The 21,289-nt window shown below is 39.6% G+C and overlaps 1 protein-coding gene across 1 annotated transcript in view; it reads left to right on the top strand.

Annotated features, from left to right (window-relative positions):
* Window positions 1-21,289, top strand: part of PCDH15 (protocadherin related 15) — a 2,079,434-nt gene that overhangs the window by 1,577,814 nt on the left and 480,331 nt on the right. The window lies entirely within an intron of this gene.

Genomic DNA, 21,289 nt, shown 5'->3' with positions numbered 1-21,289 from the left:
CACTGGAGCTGTGGTGCTGTTCCAGGCATCTAGGTGGATCCTGACCATATGACCGAGATCTTTTCAGAGCCTGGAATGGTCCTGTGAAGTCAGTCGACAGTGGACTTTAACCCGGCTGTCAGCTGAAAATGGATCACTGCAGAACGAACTGCACTTGTGTGACCTACAGGAGAACTATAGCCTAAATAGCTTTGGTCATGCTTCTCATTTTAGGCTTACAAGGCCATGTCTCATATAGTTTATCATTATATTTGGATGATGTAGTTTGCATGGTGTGAGTTCCTAGGGGTAAGCCCTTGTTTTTTCTCTGTTGACCGTCTCCTGGCTTTTCTCTAGTACAGAATAGAGCAGCTGTCTACCTTGAACACAATTAAAGGTCATGTATCAGCAGCATTGGCAATCTTATTTCAGCTGTCTTTTGGAGTTGCATCATAGACTAGAGCAGTGGTTCTCAACGCCTGTCCTCAAGACCCACTAACAGGCCAGGTTTGCAAGATAACTGAAATACATCACAGGTGCTCAGTGATTTTAGCATTCTAGTTTGCATCTCCCCACGGTAATACTTAAAATCTGGCCTGTTAGTGGATCCTGAGGACAGAAGTTGAGAACCACTGGCCTAGAGTTTTGTGATTATAGGAAGCCTAAATAAGGGCCTTGCAGCATTGACTGCTACTATTTCATACTGGATCCAGCAAATTGATGACCAAGCATATGCTATCAAGCACCTGGACCTACCATTTTTGGTTACAGTATATTTTACAAGAGCAGTAAGGACATCGTGGGCTTTCTAGCATCAATTTCACAAGTTTGTAACCTGTCCACCTGGTCTTCAGTTTAAGTTTTACAAGGTGGATGTGGTAGTGTCAGTTAATGCCAATTTGGGGCATAAGGTTTTGCAACCAGCGGTTTGTCTGACCTGTATTAATTTCTTTCTTTTTAACCACTTGCCGACCGCTGTACGCCGATATACGTCGGCACATTAGCAGTGGTGGGCAAATGGGAGTACCCGTACATCCCCTTTAATTGACGGGGCTAGCAGACACGCACGTGTCGCCGGCAGCCCGCCATGTACAGTGTGACCATGCCTGTGGACCCTTCGTACTCAATGTCTGCCGGTGTTCCGGCGATCGTGTCACGGAGCCGCAGAATGGGGAGATGCCGATGTAAACAAGGCATTTCCCCGTTCTGCCTAGTGACACAACAGAGATCACTGGTCCCTGTCATCGGGAGCAGTGATTGCTGTCATGTGAGTGGTAGCCCATCCCCCCACAGTTACCCACTGTGAGGGGGATGGGACACACTAAACCCCTTGATCACCCCCTAGTGTTTAACCCCTTCCCTGCCAGTGTCATTTACACAGTAATCAGTGCATTTTTATAGCACTGATCGATGTATAAATGACAATGGTCCCAAAATAGTGTCAAAAGTGTCAGATGTGTCCGCCATAATGTAACAGTCACAATAAAAATTGCAGATCACCACCATTACTAATAAAAAAAAAATAATAAAAATGCCATAAAACTATCCCCTATTTAGTAGACGCTCTAACTTTTGTGCAAACCAATCAATATACGCTTATTGTGATTTTTTTTTTTACCAAAAATATGTAGAAGAATACATATCGGCCTAAACTGAGGAAAAAATTAGTTTATTGTAATATATTTTTGGGGGATATTTATTATAGCAAAAAGAAAAAATATTGCTCTTTTTCAAAATTGTAGCTATTTTTTTGTTTTATAGTGCAAAAAATAAAAACTGCAGATGTGATCAAATACCACCAAAAGAAAGCTCTATTGCCCTGTACACATGGTCGTATTTTCCGATGGAAAATGTCCGATTGGAGCGTGTTGTCGGACATTCCGACCATGTGTGGGCTCCATCGGACATTTTCCATCGGATTTTCCGACACACAAAGTTTGAGAGCAGGCTATAAAATTTTCCGACAACAAAATCCGATCGCGTCAATTCCAACCGTGTGTGGCCAGTTCCGACGCACAAAGTGCCACGCATGCTCAGAAGAAATTCAGAGACGGAACAGCTCGGTCTGGTAAAATTAGCGTTCACAATGGATACAGCACTTTCGTCACGCTGCAATGTAAAAAATGGTTTAATACAGCGCACTCTCTTCTTCTTTATAATGTGAGAAGAATGAAGTAGTTTTGCTGCTCATATTCACACAGACTTCTCTCAAACTCCTTTCTTTATTATTTATCGTGATTCCCTCAATATATTTTGATTTGTCACATCTGACAAAATTTTTTTTTTTGTTGTTTTCATTTTTTTTTTTTTTTAAAGGCCGTTTTTTTTTTTTTGGGGGGGGTTTGTATTTTTTTCAAGGCTGATCTTTGTTTTATTTTTTTTTAGTTTTACGCCCTAATATTTTTGTGTGTGTTTTGTGTGTCAAGTTACCACAACACCATTGATATCTTATATTATTTAATCTCAAGAAGGTTGCTTGGTGTTGGTGTCCCTTGTTAATTTCACATTGTATTTTTGAAATGTACCTGAATCCTCACAAACAAATTGTCCTTTTTGAAGGAAAACACACATAGGCGAGTATAATTGAAACAAAAAATCCTTTATTAAGGGCTCAGAACCAAACAAAGAGGGAGGCAACTCTGGAGAAACATCAGAAATTGGCAAAGCCTTGGACCCCCAGGGCACACATCAATTATTTAACATCAAAATTGGTGGCCTGAGGAGTCCATATCTAAGGGAGTGCAGTCTGGTCCAGAAGTCCCAGAGATCCGTAAAGCAGCAGATGACATCTGTGTCCCCAGGCTGTGCTACTACAAGAGCTGCATCTTTTTCCAGACCAGACTGGACCCAGGGTCATCACTTTCTGGTCTTCTTTCCACACTTCCTTCCTGGCTGTAGCTCTGGTGTTGGAGATGTGGCAGGAGGAGGAGTAGGACCTGGAGGAGGAGGAGGAGTAGGACCTGGAGGAGGAGGAGGAGGAGGAGGAGGACCTGGAGGAGGACTATGTGTGAGGTCACAAATGTGGGTAGCAGATGTTTTTCGGCCCCTCAACCCCTTATTGAGAGCTTCCAAAATTAAGGAATCACACAGGGGTTGTTGGCCCTCCTCCATCTGCAGCATTTTGCAGGCAGTTATGCCAGCAAAGTCCTCCTCCACAGTGTGGGGGCTTCTCAGGGCCTCTGTAGCCTTCCAAAAGAGGCCTATGTCAGCCTCCTCCAGGTTACTCCTCTTCCTGCCACTTTGTCTTTGAAGGTGTAGGGGAGTGACCTGGATTATCAGGCAGCCTGCTTGGCCCAGCCACCTCCTGGCTGAGACTTCCCTGTGTATGAAAAAGGGACATGGTTTTAGTTTTTGCATCATCAATCAAAATCATAAATTAGTACTCCAAACTAACATTTAGTTAACATCATTGATTGGACAAGCAGAAATATTTAGAGGAATGCTATACCTGGCTCAAGCTGGGCTCCTCCACATGTTGCTGCCTGAAAGGCCCAGGTTGGGCATCAGAAGCCTCAGCTGGGGGGGAAGGAAGTGTGGAAGGAAGACTGGAGAGTGCTGGCCTGGGTTCAGTCTGACCTGCCAGAAAATGCAGTCTGTCATAGTACCACAGCCTGGGGACATAAATGTCAACTGCAGCTCCTGATCTCTGGGAATCCTGGACCTTCTTGTGCTCCCTTAGATAAGTGCTCCTCAGGCCACCAATTAGGATCTTCAAATAGGTGATGTCTGCCGTGGGGATCACCGTCTTTACAAATTCCAGCAATTGATCCAGCGCTGCCTTCCTCTTTGTTTGGTTCTTATATTCAGGGTGGTTTATCTCCCACAGACAAGGCAGCTCCCTGAACATATCAATGAAGATTGGCATAAAGTCCTTATCTTTCAAGATATCCATTTTCACTGCAAGACACAACACAAGACAAACCCTAATGTCAGCCTAAAATCTTCTAAACTTGTGCAAATACAGGCCTCAATCTAGAAGCAGTATAGGCCCAATGTTAAATCTTACCTCCGTTACTCCTTCCTCCGCTCACAGATCGTACGTACTACGCACGCATGTTACGCTTTATAGACACTGCGCATGCTTGAAACTCCGCCCGCCCCTGACATTCTTTCTAGTCTATTCCCCGCCCCTTCTTGTTCGTCGCAGTGGGGAAGAGCACATGGCGGAGTCAGAGCAGGTGTCTGATATTTACACCAACGAGGAGGAGGAAAACCCGGAGCCTGAAACGTCCCGATCCAGAAGGAGACGATATAAGGCATCAAATATGTCCTTTGGGGAGATGTTGGAGATGGTCGACATAATGAAGAGGGCCTATGATGGAAAGTATGGACCTTACCCCAACCCCAATGTCCGTAAGGCCAAGATCATGGCGAAAGTGGTCAAAAGTCTGCACCGGAATTTCGGGGTACATCGATCGAAAGATCAGCTCAGGAAGCGGTGGTCGGACCTGAAATTACGAGAACACGAGCAGTACAGAAAGATCCAGAGAGTGCTGCAAAAAAGTAAGTAGTTGTGCTGTGTTTCTATTCTTTTTGTCTTTATTACGTTCATGCTGCTCCATGTGCTTTTCTTAACTGTTAATCCAGTTTAAAATGTCAACTTTCATGTTCATGGGCACATTATTCGTTCGTATCAAACATTTTTCTTTCGGCCTATAAAACACCATTGTTTGGGCCATATGCATTTGCCAACATTTTTTATGGCCTACTTGTCTGAAAATAATTTGGTTGTGTAGGTGTGTTTGTTAATAGAATGAAATGCAAACTATATTCTGTGTAAGGAGAGGACACTCAGCAACTGTTTAGACATCTGGACACTGGAGCACTAGTGTGGGACACAAGAACACCCTTTTTATTAGGGGGCCCACACAGGTGCTCCAGTGTATACTATAGGGGTGTCTCCATCTGTGAAGCTTGTACAAAACAGGTAAAGTATTGAAGCTTGCCAAAGGACACAAAAAATTCGACATCTTGTAACTCAGCCAAAATAAACAATTGTACCCCACTTCCAAGCAATGTTTCATATTTATAGTTCTTCCCTCAAATATCTGCGTGCTAAGTATACCATTTTTTTTTACATAGCGGAGAAAAGACTCAGAGGACACCCCTCATCCGAGGAGACCAGAGACCCCCCCATCTCTGGAAGAAGGGGAAATCCCCCAAAGAAAAGAAGAGCAGGAGGAGGAAGACGTGGTGGAAATTGATACCACAACAGGTGAGTGTCTGCGACCACAGGCTCAGGTAAGAGATGGATGACGGCATATTTATAATACATGTTTTTTTTTGGTTTATATCTTTTTAGGTGAGCGTGATGTTGTGGATCCAGGGTATTTCACCTCAGAAAGTGCACAGATCCTGATTGGGGAGATCATGGGATGTAATAGAGACTTGGAAAACATCAAGAAAAGCATCAATGATGTTCTTCAAAAAAAATAAGAACATCACTGATGTTTTGGGGAGAGTTTAAAACCCCTCCAAATCCCTTTCTTTTATGGTGTGCTACAATTTTAAAATTTTTTGTCTAATTGGAGAAAAGCCAAATTTTGAGGATGCACACAGTGTGTCAACATGTGCTATCTGCTATCACGGGAGATCAATGGACGCGTTTTGGGGGTGCAACCCCTTCCTCAATAAAATAGCTGTGAGGAAGGGGTTGCTCCCCCAAAACACGTCCCTTGTTCCCCCATGATGGCAGCTAGCACATGTTGACATTCGACTATTTGTGTGCATCTTCAAAATTTGGCTTTTCCAGGGGTGACTTCACCCCATCTGAAAGCAATATCAAACACCGTTCCTAAATACTCATGTCTGATATTGCCTTCAAGTTCTACCAAATGTGAACTTTGTAAGTTCAAGATTTGTGTCTTTCTTGTGTTTTTTAAACATGCCCGTTTTATCTTAAATGGACATTTCTACTTTTTCTAATGTGACCCCAAAAATTGTTATACAACAAACATGTTGGTTTGTTTTAAAAACCTTTTCTAAATGCACATGTGATTGTGCTGGTATTAAAAAGATTGTTATTCAAAAATGTGTGGATTATTGTCTCAACGCTAAAACACTTTTGGAGTGCTCTAAATGGTGTTTTCTGTGACAATGGATGTTATTTCCTAAGGGCAAATCCACTTTGCACTCCAAGTGCAGTTTCAACTGCACTTGGAGTGCAAAGTGTCTTTGTCTTTAGTAAATAACACCCAACAGTGCTTTGTATAAGGTTACACAATCAGGCCATTATCAGGACTCAACACATTTCTGTCAGGGTCAGCTAAAACAAACACAAGCAGTAAATGTCACCAAAGATTTGCTTAATGTTTTTTTATTTGATAAAGGTTTCACACATTGTCTGGCATATTGACAGCCCCCCTACCCTCAAAGAATTCCAGGTATCTTAGCTGGACATCACGGGCACTCAGGGAGGGCAAGCCAGGACGGTCACTTTCAAGCGCTGTCAGGGTTGGTTAATTTTGAATTCCAGCCTCAGGCCCAACTGAGCTAGCATAGTTGGCAGAATGTTGCCGTAAAAAGTTGTGTAGAACACAGCACGCCAGGATAATATGATTCAGTTTATACTCCGCCATATGTATGGGTGTAAGAAATAGGTGGAACCGGCTGGCCATGATTCCAAACATGTTCTCCACCACTCTTCTGGCTCAGGCCAGCCGGTAATTAAAAACCCTCTGGTCCGGGGTGAGGGTCCTCATTGGGAATGGCCGCATAAGATGGTGCCCCAGCGCAAAGGCTTCATCCGCAATGAAGACGAATGGGAGTCCTTCCACATTGTCTTCTGGAGGTGGCAAGTCCAAGCTGCCATTCTGGAGACGCCTGTAGAACTCCATCTGGGCGATGACTCCACCATCGGACATCCGGCCATTCTTCCCCACGTCCACATACAGGAACCCATAAGTAGCCGACACCACCGCCAACATCACAATACTATTGAACCCCTTATAATTATAATAGTATGACCCCGAGTTTGGTGGTGGGATGATGTGGGCGTGTTTCCCATCAATTGCCCCTCCGCAGTTAGGAAAGTCCCACCGCTGGGCAAAGTGGGAGGCCACAGTCTGCCATTCCTGTGGCGTGGAAGGAAACTGTGGAGGAAAACAAAAAAAATGAGTCTTTTTGCACATAAACATGGAAAGCAGATTAGACACAAACATTCTTGGCCAACATCAAGATAACATTTATTTATGGGAATTTTTAAAGACCAAAGTATAAGATACACCTATCATATTCCCCCTTTCATGGGCCATTTCTAACATTATAGGTGGGGGGGAGCTCTTGGACAGGTAACCCTCTCCACTTCATTGAAAGATGAATGCATAAATAATGGGTATTACTTTGAACAGCCCCTCCTTAGTTACACTATTGGCAGCCCACTGGACAGGTAAGAAGTGTCATAAAAATAAGATATAAATACACACTGTACACATTTGAGCACATTTGGACATTCTGTTATTATTATCAAGATAATAATAGTATACAAAAACTTGAAACAGTACCATTTGAAAGTATACAGGCAGGCCCTTGCACTACATGCTTTGGGGAATTCATCCATAAATCTGACCACAAAAGAGGTGGGTATAGTGTGTATGGGTTTGGCAAAGTCAGCAGAAAGATGATTGAGGATAGATAGAGAATTGGTATCAGCTGACTTAGCAGTTGGGGGGAGGGAGGGATCCAAATGATTTGGGGACCCCCCAAAAAAAGTCTCTGGCACTCTGCCTGAATTTAACGCACAGATCGCATTTCAACACATTTTAGGGGGTGTTTGGGGTAAAGCACTACTATGGAGCTGACAAAATACATTAAGTGACTACATGAGGTGAATATAGGCCCAGGAGACCATGCTGGGGAGGTAAGTGAAGGCAAATATGTATGAAGGACAACAAAAATAATTACAGAAAAATCCAGCATGCATGAGGACAAAGGGGACATTCACAGCATATTACAATCATGGTAATTAGGGAATGAGGAAAGAAATACAATATATTAGCAAACATTCAATACAATAAAATGTGATATTAAAGGATAAAAATCTTACCTTAATATACTCCTTCTGCAGGACCTGGATGATGGCAGAACAGGTCTCTGGGATAATGATCCCCAGAGCCTTTGGGGAGATGCCTGTCGAGGTCCTGCAGGCTTCTCCCCATCGCCAAGTACCGCAGGGTGGCGACGAGCCTCTGCTCCGGAGTGATGGCTTGCCTCATGCAGGTATCCTGCCTGCTAATATAGGGGGTCAGCAAAGCCAACAAACGGTGAAATACGGGGTCCGTCATCCGGAGAAAGTTCCTGAAATCATCAGGATTATTCTCACGGATCTCACGAAGCAAAGGCATATGACAGAACTGGTCACGCTGAAGCAACCAATTCTTGGTCCATGAACTCCTCCCCACCCTGTTCATGGACTGGACTTGTGTCAAGGTCAGGACCCCAACACCAAGCCCCCACACAGCACGAACTCTACGAGGAGTACGTATATGCAACATGGCTAGAAAACGGTCGGCTGCTCAGAACAAAGTAACAGAACACACTGAAGAACAGCAAGGCCTGTGAAGAGCGACCTGAAAAACAGTAACGAACGAACAAGAACACAATGACAAAGTCACGCGTAGCTTGCTTGCACGCACTGAAGAGCAGATACAAACCCACAAGCACAAACTGAACAGCAGAAAACGATCTGAAAACCACGAGTCTGAAAAAGCACGAATCGTCTCTCACCAAACTTTTACTAACACGAGATTAGCAAAAGGAGCCCAAAGGGTGCCGCGCTTGGTTCTGAACTGGCCTTTTCTAGTCTCGTCGTACGTGGTGTACGTCACTGCGTTCTTGGCGATCGGAAATTCCAACAACTTTGTGCGACCGTGTGTATGCAAAACAAGTTTGAGCCAACATCCATCAGAAAAAATCCTAGGATTTTGTTGTCAGAATGTCTGATCAATGTCCGACCGTGTGTACAGGGCATATTTGTGGGAAAAAAGGATGTTTTTTGTTTAGGTGCAATGTCGCATGACCGCGCGATTGTCAGTTAAACCGGCGCAGTGCTCTGGTCAGGAAGGGGGTAAAATCTTCTGGGGCTGAAGTGGTTAATCAGTTAGTATGGTTTTCTATTTTTTTTGTTGCACCTAGCATCATACTCTTGCAGATGACACCATACTTAGTAGATAATAATCTAAAATATAACCCTTGACCTACAATGAATGCAGAAAAAAATATATTTTGAGTACAAAAGTCATATTTTTCAAGGTAAGAACATTTCCAGCAAGCACAGAAAATACCTGTTGATCTTAGATTGTTTTTGCAATTTACTTGTAGCTACAAGCAAAAATAATGTTGTCTTCATTCTTTAAACTACTAGTTAACCCACCCCCATGCAATGGAGATGAACAGAGAAAGACATGTTTGAAGTTCAGTCTGGCTGACAACCATGACTCCCTCTCTAAATATAGTGGAACGAATGAGTATAAATTTACATTGAATACTTATGCATTGTCCAGTCATTTAACATGTACAGTACAAAACTGTATGTTATGGTTAGTATACATTTTGAAATTATACAATTTACATTACAAGCATGTGGTAAATATTGGTAACTGCACCATACATAATAGTTTCCTACCTAGGTAATGTATTTAAAGTTTCTAACTAGCTTTAGAAAAATAATTTGAATGTATGCCGTTGAAAGGCAGGAGCTGAATCTGAATAGTGCATGGCTGTGTTTATGGTAATTTTCAGCCATCAGGTTTCATGGAAAGAAATATTATGCATAACAGCTATTATGTCATGTGTGTACACATTTACGGAATATATAATTGTGCTATTTACAACTAACCTTCACTTATCAGCTTGATTGTGTGCAGCCAATTTTCTATATGAATGAAGAGCTAAACCTGTGGATTCTGAAACACAATAAGTAATTGCAATCATTATATAATACTGTATGTTTTGTAAGTTACTATAGAATATGGAATAAATTGATGTTAAAACAGTTAATACAATTTGATTTATTCTCATTTTCAGTTGTCAGCATTAGAAAATAGTGGCATTGCCATTGTTATCTTGCCCTATTGACTGTAAATACTATTAGAAACCATTTAGCATTGTAGTGGTGTATGAGATCTTGCTGAATTGTTAACAGAAGAAGTCTGCTGATAAATAAATTACAATTATGAGAATGAATACATGCATCGTGGGTGCGAAAAAGAAGATCTGTAGTTTAATTAAGGGAGGACAATGCACAAAGAACTGTGGTCTCTGACATTGTTCGCATGATAAATATGGATCTTCGGTTAAAGTAGTATAAATGTTTTAAAATGTTTTTTACAATGTTCTATAAAATGTCCATATATTAGCCTAGTGCTCTGCATTTATTATATTGTCTGTGTATTTACTAGCACTGTGTACTTCCTGTAGTCTACAGTGTACTGTAAATATAGTTGGTAGATTTGTTTCTGCATCCTAGAGAATGGTTCCCAAATATTTCAAGTGGACGAAGAGGGGGCTCACCACAAGAGCTAAAAAGGCATACAGTATAATTCCACTTAATGACTGAGCAGACATATTTTTCTTTGGAAAAGTAAAAAAAAAAAAAGTAAAGCAATCAGATAGCTTATATCTAACCATTCATTGTAAAACAAATTCAACTGTACTGCATATGTGGTATAGGTATAAGTTTAATATTTCTGAGTCATAATACATTAGGTATGCATTTCTTAAAAATATCTTTAAAACATCTGTTTTTTCTCAAGCAGAATATGAATAGAATGACAGTATTATATCCTTATTAGTTAAAATTACACAAAGGTCTCTATAGTGAGTATATTTTCCACAATGATACCGCTCATTAACAAGGAATTTTTTTAGCATTAAGAAGAATGTTTGCATGATACCAATAAGGCAAAATTCTTGAGAATTCTGATACTGGCACTCTGCTCTATAAAAATAAATTACGCCATTCTGGCAAACTACCAAAACATGATGGTTGCTAGGTTTCATCTCTGTACTAGTAATACCATGTCATTTTATTCACACTAGAGTGCATTATTATAAAATGGTTATTTAGGGGAATTACATATGCTGCCCATATTAATCTGAAATAGCAATGGAGTCAGGTGTATTTTTTCCGAATGTGTCCAATTAAGGATATAGTTTAAATTGAATTTTTTTACTTAAAAATACAAGGGGGACTTGTATGAACAATGATCCAGATCCAAACTAATTTTTTTATAATCTGCAGCAATTTTTGTAGAATTTATGATCCTTAAATATCAGTGCATTTAATGAATTAAAAATAGGAATAATAAGAATACATTTTGTGGATGCTTTACAAGAAACATTTTGTACATAATAAATTATAATCTCTTTCCCTGGGATTTGAATGATATGTAAATATATCCTCTACATTACATGTTAGATGTTTCTCTGTTTGATTCACTTTGTTGGTTATGTACCCTTATTATCCAGGTTGTCCCATGATTACCATTTATCACAGAATGTCCTGACAAGCAGGGAGCAGCACACAATTTGGAACAGACATGCAGAATGTTCAGTACATTTTTTCCCTATGGCAGGAAAGCACGCTTCCAATTTTTTTCCAGAAATATCAGCAACATTGCATGTACAGTGTATGAATTATACACTATTTACTAATGACAGCTTTGGCTAACAAGAGACTTAAGGGTCAATTCACTAAGAGATAAATGCTGCATGCATTTTTGAGTTAAAATAACCCATGCAGCATTTATCTCAATAGTAGTCAACTCACTAAAATTCCTAATGTCTCTGAGATAATTCATCAGTTGAACCTAGATGTGAGCTATAAACATGTATAGCTTATCAAACGGGGATATATAAACTGTTTCATGCCATTTGGGATACATTGGATAGCCCGTCAAGGCCCTATTCTGAGAAATACATCATGCTGAGAAGTACTACTATCTATCTCTCAACTTATGGCTGATTTTATATTGATCTCATACTTGATCACATGATCACAAATGTTTGTTCTTGTTCCTAGTTTTGTTATCTCATGCATACTGTACTTGATTTAAGTATGTTGTTTTGTACTTTGTTATATATCTTATCAAGCATAAGATGCTCATTTATTACCACATAGCAACTATCTTGCATTACTAAAGTAAGAGGACTTCACTGTGGTTGATATAGGAGATATCATTCCTTTACTTTATGCATACTCTTTTTTTTTTCATATATGACTGAGCATTGTATCTGCTGTATTTGCAACTTGTATCTTCTATAAGATCTTTCTTTTTTTATGTATTATATTTTGGAAACCTAAAAAAAGTATGCTTAAAAAAAAAATGTTGATTCAGTAAAAAACATGTGTAATGTAACCACTTGCTGACCGCCCCATAGCAGACTTACTGCTACAGGGTGGCCGTTCTGTAAAGAATCATAGATATATGAGTGATTATTCACTTCCGGTAGGAGTGATTAAACACAGCACAAGCCAATCAGCAAGTGCCGGCCAATGGATGTGCCGGCAGCTGCTGATGATTAAAGAGATAGGCTGGACAGAGCTTTGCAAAGCAGGGAATAAAATCCATCACATCCCATAGTAAAAACACCACACATAGTACACACAGACACTGGTTACGCACACATTTAACAATTTGATTGCCTTAAATGTTTAACCCCTTCCCAGCCAGTATCATTAGTACATTTAGTAATGATCACTGTATTAGTGTCACTGGTTCCCACAAAGTGTCAAAAGTGTCAGTTAGTGTCAGACTGTCCACCGCAATATCACAGTCCCTCTATAAGTCACTTATTGCTGCCATTACTATAGAAGAAAAACAAAAAATTCCAGTATATATCCCATAGTTTATAGACGCTATAACTTGTGTACAAACCAATCAATATACGCCTATTGGGATTTTTTTTTTTTTACCAAAAATATGTAGTACGATATATTGGCCTAAATTTATGAATGCATTTGATTTTTAAAAATTGGACATGTTTTATAGCAGAAAAGAAAAAATATATACTTTTTTCAAAATTGTTGGTCTTTTTTTGTTTATAGTGCAAAAAATAAAAAGCCCAACGGTGATCAAAAGAAAGCTCTATTTGTTGGAAAAATTGACATACATTTAATTTGGGTATAGTGTTGCATGATGGCACAATTGTCAGTTAAAATAACGCAGTATGTATGCAATATGTAATACTTAATTTTGGCATTATTTTTTACTTTGTTTTTTTCACAATTTTTTTTTTTACATGTTAACACTTCACTGGAGGAAGATAGTTCTGTAAATAAATGTACACATAAAATTATGTGAAACTATGCAAACATTCTAGTGGACTTCCATTCACGTAATGATCTGCTTCTGATTTTAATATTAGATTATTTTCATTCCTGAACTCAGAGTAGAATATTTTCACACTGATACATTTTCATACTGATTGTACATTTTTAACTTATTGGCCTGTGCAGAGGTCCCCTCATTGCTATTTTGTGCATTACTAAAATACTGGCTGCCTACACCAGGTGATAAATAATGAATACATGTGTTTTTAGTAAATTTACTTTAATAATTTATCTAATTTTTTTTTGCAGTATTTAGCTCACATTTTTAACAATTGTGCGGTATTTACCTCACATTCGATATTACACTTTGATTAATTGACTCTTTTACTGTGTCAATCAAAATTTCTGAAAAATGAGTCAGATGATTTTCATAATGCATACGGGATTCTTTAGTGAATTGTGTGCCAAAATTACTGTACACAGCTGAAGTCACTATCTACATGATATTCTCGATGGCTGGATGTGAAAATAAAGCTTCTGTAATAAATAGTTAAAATCTATTGTTTTAAGCATTTGATAGTTAAGGAAAGCATACTTCCTTTATTGTATTACAAGGGTATACATTATCAAGGTAATTTTTTAAAAGGCAGTGTTAAGTGCAGGAAATCGGCAAAGTGCACACCATGATACAACCAACTTAATCTTCATTTCATTTTTACTACTCCAAATCTGATTGATTGTCATTGCATAAGATTAGATTATAATAGGGCAGACAGGTCAGACAGGGGTCAGGCCCTATTGGTGGGTGGAATTTATAAAAATAAGGTGGAGGGCTATGGCACATGATAAAAAAGGTCCCCATGTTACAAACAACCATTGGAAATGGTACCATCCGTATTAAAATAAAAAATAAAAAAATATGCAAAATACATGAGCAAAATGTGACAACATATTGAAGTGTTTGTTCACCAATGCCAGAAGTCTACTAAGCAAAATAGGTGAGTTCAAAGCTTTGGTGTAGGAAGAGAACTATAATTTAATTGGAATTGCTGAATCTTGGCTTCACTCTTCACATGACTGGGCTATTATTATTCCTGGCTATACTCACAGGGTGAAATGGAAAGGTGATGGTGTATATCTCTATATGATAAGTGATCTCAAAGCAAAATGTGAAAGAGGAGGGCCTAGTAGATGGAGAGTGTGATGAGGCTGAAACACTATGGGTGAAATTGCATATGGGTGTCTGTACTACAAAGTTAATCATTGTAGTTTGTTACAGTCCACCCAATCTTAATGAGGAAGTGGAGAGTCAACTCCTTGCACAGATAGAAAGGGCTGCAAGGGCTGGGACAGTGATAATAATAGGGGATTTTAATTACCTAGAGATTGACTGGAGTAATGGTACTGCACGAACATTTAAAGGGCAAACATTTATAAACCTATTACAAGACAATTTTATGGTACAATCTATAGAGGACCCAAATAGGAATTATGCTCTGCTGGACCTTGTAATCTCAAACCATGCAGAGCTTATTACTAATGTTCATATAAAAGAATATCTGGGTATCAGTGACTATAACATAATTTCATTTAATGTTAGCTGTAAGCAACAAGCTCATACTGGAAATATAAAAATACCTAACTTTAAGAGAGCAAGCTTTCCAAAGATGAAGGCTGCTCTCCGAAACTTAGACTGGGAGGGAATATTGGCATTAATGAACAGAGAACAGAAATGGGAATTCTTCAAAATGACTGTATGGAACACACTGCTAAATATATTTCCATGGGCAACAAGTTTAAAGGGCTACAAATAAAACATATGTGGTTCATGGCAAAATTAAAAAGCTTAAAAAAATAATAAAAGAGCTTTTAAAAAATATAAAAATAAAGGAACATCATTTAAATGTTACAAGGAATATAACAGAATATGTAAAAGGAAAAATCAAAACCACAAAAATTCAAAACGAACGACAGATTGCAAAAGTGAGTAACACAAAACCAAAGAAATTCTTCAAATATATTATTAATAAAAAGGTCAGGTCTGAGCATGTAGGCCCTTTACAAAATAATCTAAAGTGGGTGACTGGGGACAAAGAGAAGGCACATTTATTAAATGCCTTATTTCGCTCTGTGCATACAAAGGAGCATCGGGAAGCTCATGTCCATAATTGGGACGATATTGACACGGTCTCAAATGATTCGCTATGGCTCAAAATGTATATGGTTGAGAAATATTTAGACAAAAAAATTGTGAAAAAAGCACCTGGACCAGATGGCATACACCCACAGATCCTAAAAGAATTGAGCTCTGTCATTTTAAAAGCCATTGTTTCTTATTTTTAATGACTGGCATCACTGTATTGGAATAAAGCCAACGTGTTGCCTATATTCAAAAAGGGGTCAAAGTCTTTACCAAGTAACTATAGACCTGTTAGTATACTGGAAAGTATAATAAAAGACCACATAGATGAGTTTTTGTTAGAAAAAAACATTTTAAGCAAAAGTCAGAATGAATTCATAAAAGACAGAAGTTCTCAGACAAATCTGATTACTTTTTATAGGGTTGTGAGCAAAACCTTGGACAGAGGGGTTGCTGTGGCTTGGGATACTTAGATTTTGCAAAAGCGTTTGACATAGTTCTCCACACATGGCTAATGTGTAAGGTAAAGTCTACAGGCTTGGAAAAATTGGTTCTTTTTTACGCTTTTATTTTTCATATATGGCTGAACATTGTATCTGCTGTATTTGCAACTTGTATCTTCTATAAGATTTTTTTTTTTTTTATGTATTATATTTTGGAAACCCCCAAAAAAATATGCTTTAAAAAAAAGTTGATTCAATAAAAAACATGTAATTTAACCACTTGCCGACCACCTCATAGCAGCCTTACTGCTATAGGGTGACCCAGGTACGTAAACGGGTGGCCCTGCCCCCTCTGACACCACGGAGAAGCCATTGGGAAGTCCCCATGCATCAGAGGGGGCGGGTCACCCGGGTCCATCACTGTGTGGCCCCGATCTCAGTTATATAAGAACTGTCACCTGCGAGGATGCATCTGACAGTAGGAGCCTCCCATGGAGGCAGATTGGTGGTGGCCTGCAGGTGTTTTTTTTATTTTACGGTCCGTCCGCGGAGCGAGAGAAGAAGATGAATGGACTTTGTCGGTCATTTTTATTTTTTTATTTTTTAATAAAGGACTTGTCCCAAAGTGTGTCTTGTGGTTTTTTAACATTTTGACACTTTTTTTGTGAAATGGTACAGGTACAATGTACCTGTTACCATTTCAAAAGGGGGGGCCGGGATCTGGGGGTCACCTTGTTAAAGGGGGCTTCCAGATTCCGATAAGCCCCCTGCCCACAAACCCATACAACCACCGGGCAAGGGTTGTGGGGATGAGGCCCTTGTCCCTATCAACATGGGGACAAGGTGCTTTGGGGGGCTACCCCAAAGCACCCTCCCCATGTTGAGGGCATGTGGCCTGGTACAGTTCAGGAGGGGGGGGCGCTCTCTCATCTCCCCTCTTTTCCTGCGGCCTGCCAGGTTGCGTGCTTGGATAAAGGTCTGGTATGGATTTTTTGGGGGGACCCCCACGCCACTCTTTTTTAAATTTTGGCACGGGATTCCCCTTAAAATCTATATCAGACCTGAAGGGCCTAGTATGGAATTTGGGGGGACCCCCACGCAATTTAAAAAAAAAAATGGCGCAGGGTTCCTGTTAATATCCATACCAGACCTGAAGGGCCTAGTATGGAATTTGGGGGGACCCCCACGCAATTTAAAACAAAAATTGGTTCGGGGTTCTCCTTAATATTCATACTAGACTCAAAGGGCCTGGTATGGATTTTTGGGGGGATCCCCATGCCGTTTTTTTTTCATTGACTTTTATCTGTATTGCCGAGACCTGACAATTCATTATAGCCGCTATTAGTTTTAAATGACTTTTTTTACTTTAGAAATGTCATTTTGTGCAGGGACTGTTCTAAACATGGGGGAAAAATGTGCCAATTTACAGACATACTATAGACACCCCCCATGTACGAAATTTAAAGGAATATTTCACTTTTATTGTTTCACTTTAAGCATTATTAAAATCACTGCTCCCAAAAAAAGGGCCGTTTTTAAAACTTTTTTTTTGCATTGATACATGTCCCCTGGGGCAGGACCCAGGTCCCCAAACACTTTTTATGACAATGCCATGCATATAAGCCTTTAAAATGAGCACTTCTGATTTCTCCCATAGACAATTCATTATAACCGCGAGTAGTTTTAAATGACTTTTTTCCTTTAGAAATGTCATTTTGTGCAGGGACTGTTCTAAACATGGGAAAAATGCACCACTTTACAGGCATACTATAGACACTCCCCAGGTATCAAATTTAAAGGAATATTTCACTTTTATTGTTTCACTTTAAGCATTATTAAAATCACTGCTCCCAAAAAAAAGGCCGTTTTTAAAACTTTTTTTTGCATTGATACATGTCCCCTGGGGCAGGACCCAGGTCCCCAAACACTTTTTATGAAAATAACTTGCATATTAACCCTTAAAATTAGCACTTTTGATTTTTCACGTTCGTGTCCCATAGACTTTAACGGTGTTCGCGTGTTCAAACAAATTTTTTGCCTCTTCGCATGTTCTGCCTTTTATTCATACACATAGAGCTTTCTTTTGGTGGTATTTAATCACCATTGTTTTTTTTTAATTTTTTGCGCTATAAATGAAAAAAATACCAAGCATTTTGTAAAAACACACATTTTTCTTTGTTTCTGTTATAAAATTTTACAAATTAGTAATTTTTCTATATAAATTTTGGCCAAAATTTATACTGTTACATATCTTTGGTAAAAATAAACAAAATCAGTGTATATTATTTGGTCTTTGTGAAAGTTATAGAGTCTACAAGCTGTGGTGCCAATCACTGAAAATTTATCACACCTGATGTACTGATGGTCTATCTCATTTCTTGAGACACTAACAAACCCAGGACAGTACAAATACCTCCCATATGACCCCTTTTTGGAAAGTAGACATTCCAAGGTATTTAGTAAGAGGCATGGTGAGTTATTTCAAGTTGTAATTTTCCCACATTTCTTTTCAAAATGAAGATTTTTTTTTTACAGAATTGTCATATAAACAGCTTATTTCTCTCACATGGAATATGCATACTTGCAAGTACATCCCAAAACACATTCTGCTATTCCTCCTGAGTATGGCAATACCACATATGTGAGATTTTTTCACAGCCTGGCCACAGAGGCCCAACATGCAGGGAGCACCATCAGGTGTTCTAGGGACATAAATTACACATTTAATTTCTTGAATACCTATTACACTTTTGAGGGCCCTGGAGCACCAGGACAATGGAAATGGCCAAAAAATGACCCCAGTTTGGAAAGCAAATACCCCAAAACATAATCTATGAGAAATCATGAGTCTTTTGAACATGTCCTTTTTTTTACACAAGTTTTTGTAAAATGTGGGGAGAAAATGAAAACACATTTTTTTTACACAAAGTTGTCAATTTATAAGATATTTCTAACACATAGCATGTACATAGCAAAAACTATACCTCAAAATGCATTCTGCCACTCCTCCTGAGTATGGCAATACCACATGTGTGAAACTTTTACACAGCTTGGCCACATACAGAGGCCCAACATGCAGGGAGCACCGAAAGGTGTTCTAGGTACATAAATTACACATCTAATTCCCTGACTACCTATTACACCTTTGTGAGGCACTGTAGGGCACTGATGGCCACTGTAGTGGCACTGATGGGCACAGATGAGCACTGATGTGGCATGGATGAGGCACAGATGAGTACTGATGTGGCATGGATGTGGCACGGATGAGCACTGATGTTGCACAAATGTGGCATGGATGAGTACTGATGTGGCATTGATGAGGCACTGATGAGCACTGACCTGGCATGGATGGGGCAAGGATGAGCACTGATGTGGCATGGATGTAGCACACATGAGCACTGATGTGACATGGATGAGGCATGGATAATCACTGATGTGGCACAAATAAGCACTGATGTGGCATGGATAAGCACTGATGTGGCATGGATGTGAAATGGATGAGCACTAATGTGGCATGGATAAGGCACGAATGAGCACTGGTGTGGCATTGATGAGGCACGGATGAGCACTGATGTGGCATGATGTGGCACAGATGAGCACTAATGTGGAATGGATGAGGCATGGATGAGCACTGGTGTGGCATGGATGTGGCATGGATGAGCACTGATGTGGCATGGATGAGCACTGATGTGGCATGGATGTGGCACGGATGAGTACTGATGTGGCATGGATGAGCACTGATGTGGCATGGATGGGCACGGATGAGCACTGATGTGGCAAAGATGAGTACTAATGTGGCATGGATAAGGCACAGATGAGGCATGAATGGGCACGGATCAGCCCTGTGGGCACTTCAGATCTAGCCCACTCATGCTGCTGCACTTGCTCCCTCCTCTCCTCACATGCTGTACTGATCACCGTGAGGAGAAGAGAGAGGTGAACCGGACATGCACCGGTTTGTTGACAAGTGATCACAGGGTAAAGGGCCCTTTACTCTGATCCATGATGTGCTGGGTCCAGAGGATCTCAGACCTCCAGGTGTGCTCCCCAGGGGGGCATGTGCAAGTTCGGGAGGAAGTCAAAGACCACCCTCACAGAACTAGCCGACCGCAATGTAGCCGTTGTTCGGCTATGGCATGGTCGGCAAGTTTTTAATATATTTATAAATGATAAGGGTCTGGGATTGAAAGTATAATTTCAGTTCTTGCAGATGACACCAAGCTATGCAGTGGAATAATGTCCTTACAGGATGTCTCCAACTTACAAGCCAGCCTCAATGCACTGTTTAATTGGGCAACTATGTGGCAAATTAAGTTTAATGTTGATAAATGTAAAGTTATGCACTTGAGGGCTAGAAATGTGCACATATGGAGTACAACTGGGGGGAATCAATGGTAGAGAAGATCTGAAGTGTTCTGGTAGATCATAAGCTTAATAATAGCATGCAATGCCAATCAGCAATTTCCGAAGTGAGCAAAATAATTTCTTGTATTAAGAGAGGTATGGACTGCAGAGAGAGATATCATTTTGCACCTGTACAAATCATTAGTAAGACCTCGTCTGGAATACACAGTTTATTTTTGGGCACCAGTTAACAAAAAAGGATATTGTGGAACTGGAGAAAGTGCAGAGAAGGGCAACCAAACTAATAAGAGTCATGGAGGAGCTCAGATATGAGGATAGAATAAATGAACTTAATTTATTCTCACCTGAGAAGACGAGATTAAGGGGGGATATGATCAACATGTATAACTACATAAGTGGTCCAAATAGTGAACTCTGTGTAGTTATTCACTAAGGTCATTGTAGAGGACAAAGGGGCACTCTTTACTGGAGGAAAATAGATTTAATCTCCAAATAAAAAAAGTTCACAGTAAAAGCTGTGAAAATGTGGAATAGACTCTCTGAAGAGCTAGTTCTGGCCAGCTCAATAGATTGTTTTAGGAAAGCCCTGGATTCTTTCCTATATGCACATAATATATCTGGATACTAATATTCTTAGGTAAAATTGATCCGGGGAATATCTGATTGCCTATTGGGGGATCAGGGTGGAATTTTTTTTCTTCACTGGACCAATTGGATCATGCTTTATTGGGCTTCAACAGTGGGTATAAGACAGTGTATATGGAGGTTTTCTATTTGTGTGTGTGTTTTTTTTCTATTTTGATCGAACTGGGTGGACTTGTGTCTTTTTTTAACCAGATTAACTATGTAACTATGATAATACACAGTGCATGTTATAATTGTACTTTATATCCCTAGATTTGATGCAAGGTTACTATAGTTCCTCCAAATATTCTGATTTCAGTGTTTTATTTAGAATGCCAGGATATTCTAATCTAAGTATAGTAATGCACAATAACTTTAATGGATAAAATGAAAACTTTGATGAATAAAAAGAAAGTGGCAACTCACATGTGCCAGTAAATATGTGCCAGTAAATAGTAAATATTTGTG

This window comes from Aquarana catesbeiana, linkage group LG08 (genome assembly GCF_042186555.1).
Source record: "Aquarana catesbeiana isolate 2022-GZ linkage group LG08, ASM4218655v1, whole genome shotgun sequence".
NCBI classification, from domain to species: Eukaryota; Metazoa; Chordata; class Amphibia; order Anura; family Ranidae; genus Aquarana; species Aquarana catesbeiana.
The sequence above is the reverse complement of the archived record's forward strand: the minus strand, read 5'-3'. Positions and strand labels throughout refer to the sequence as shown.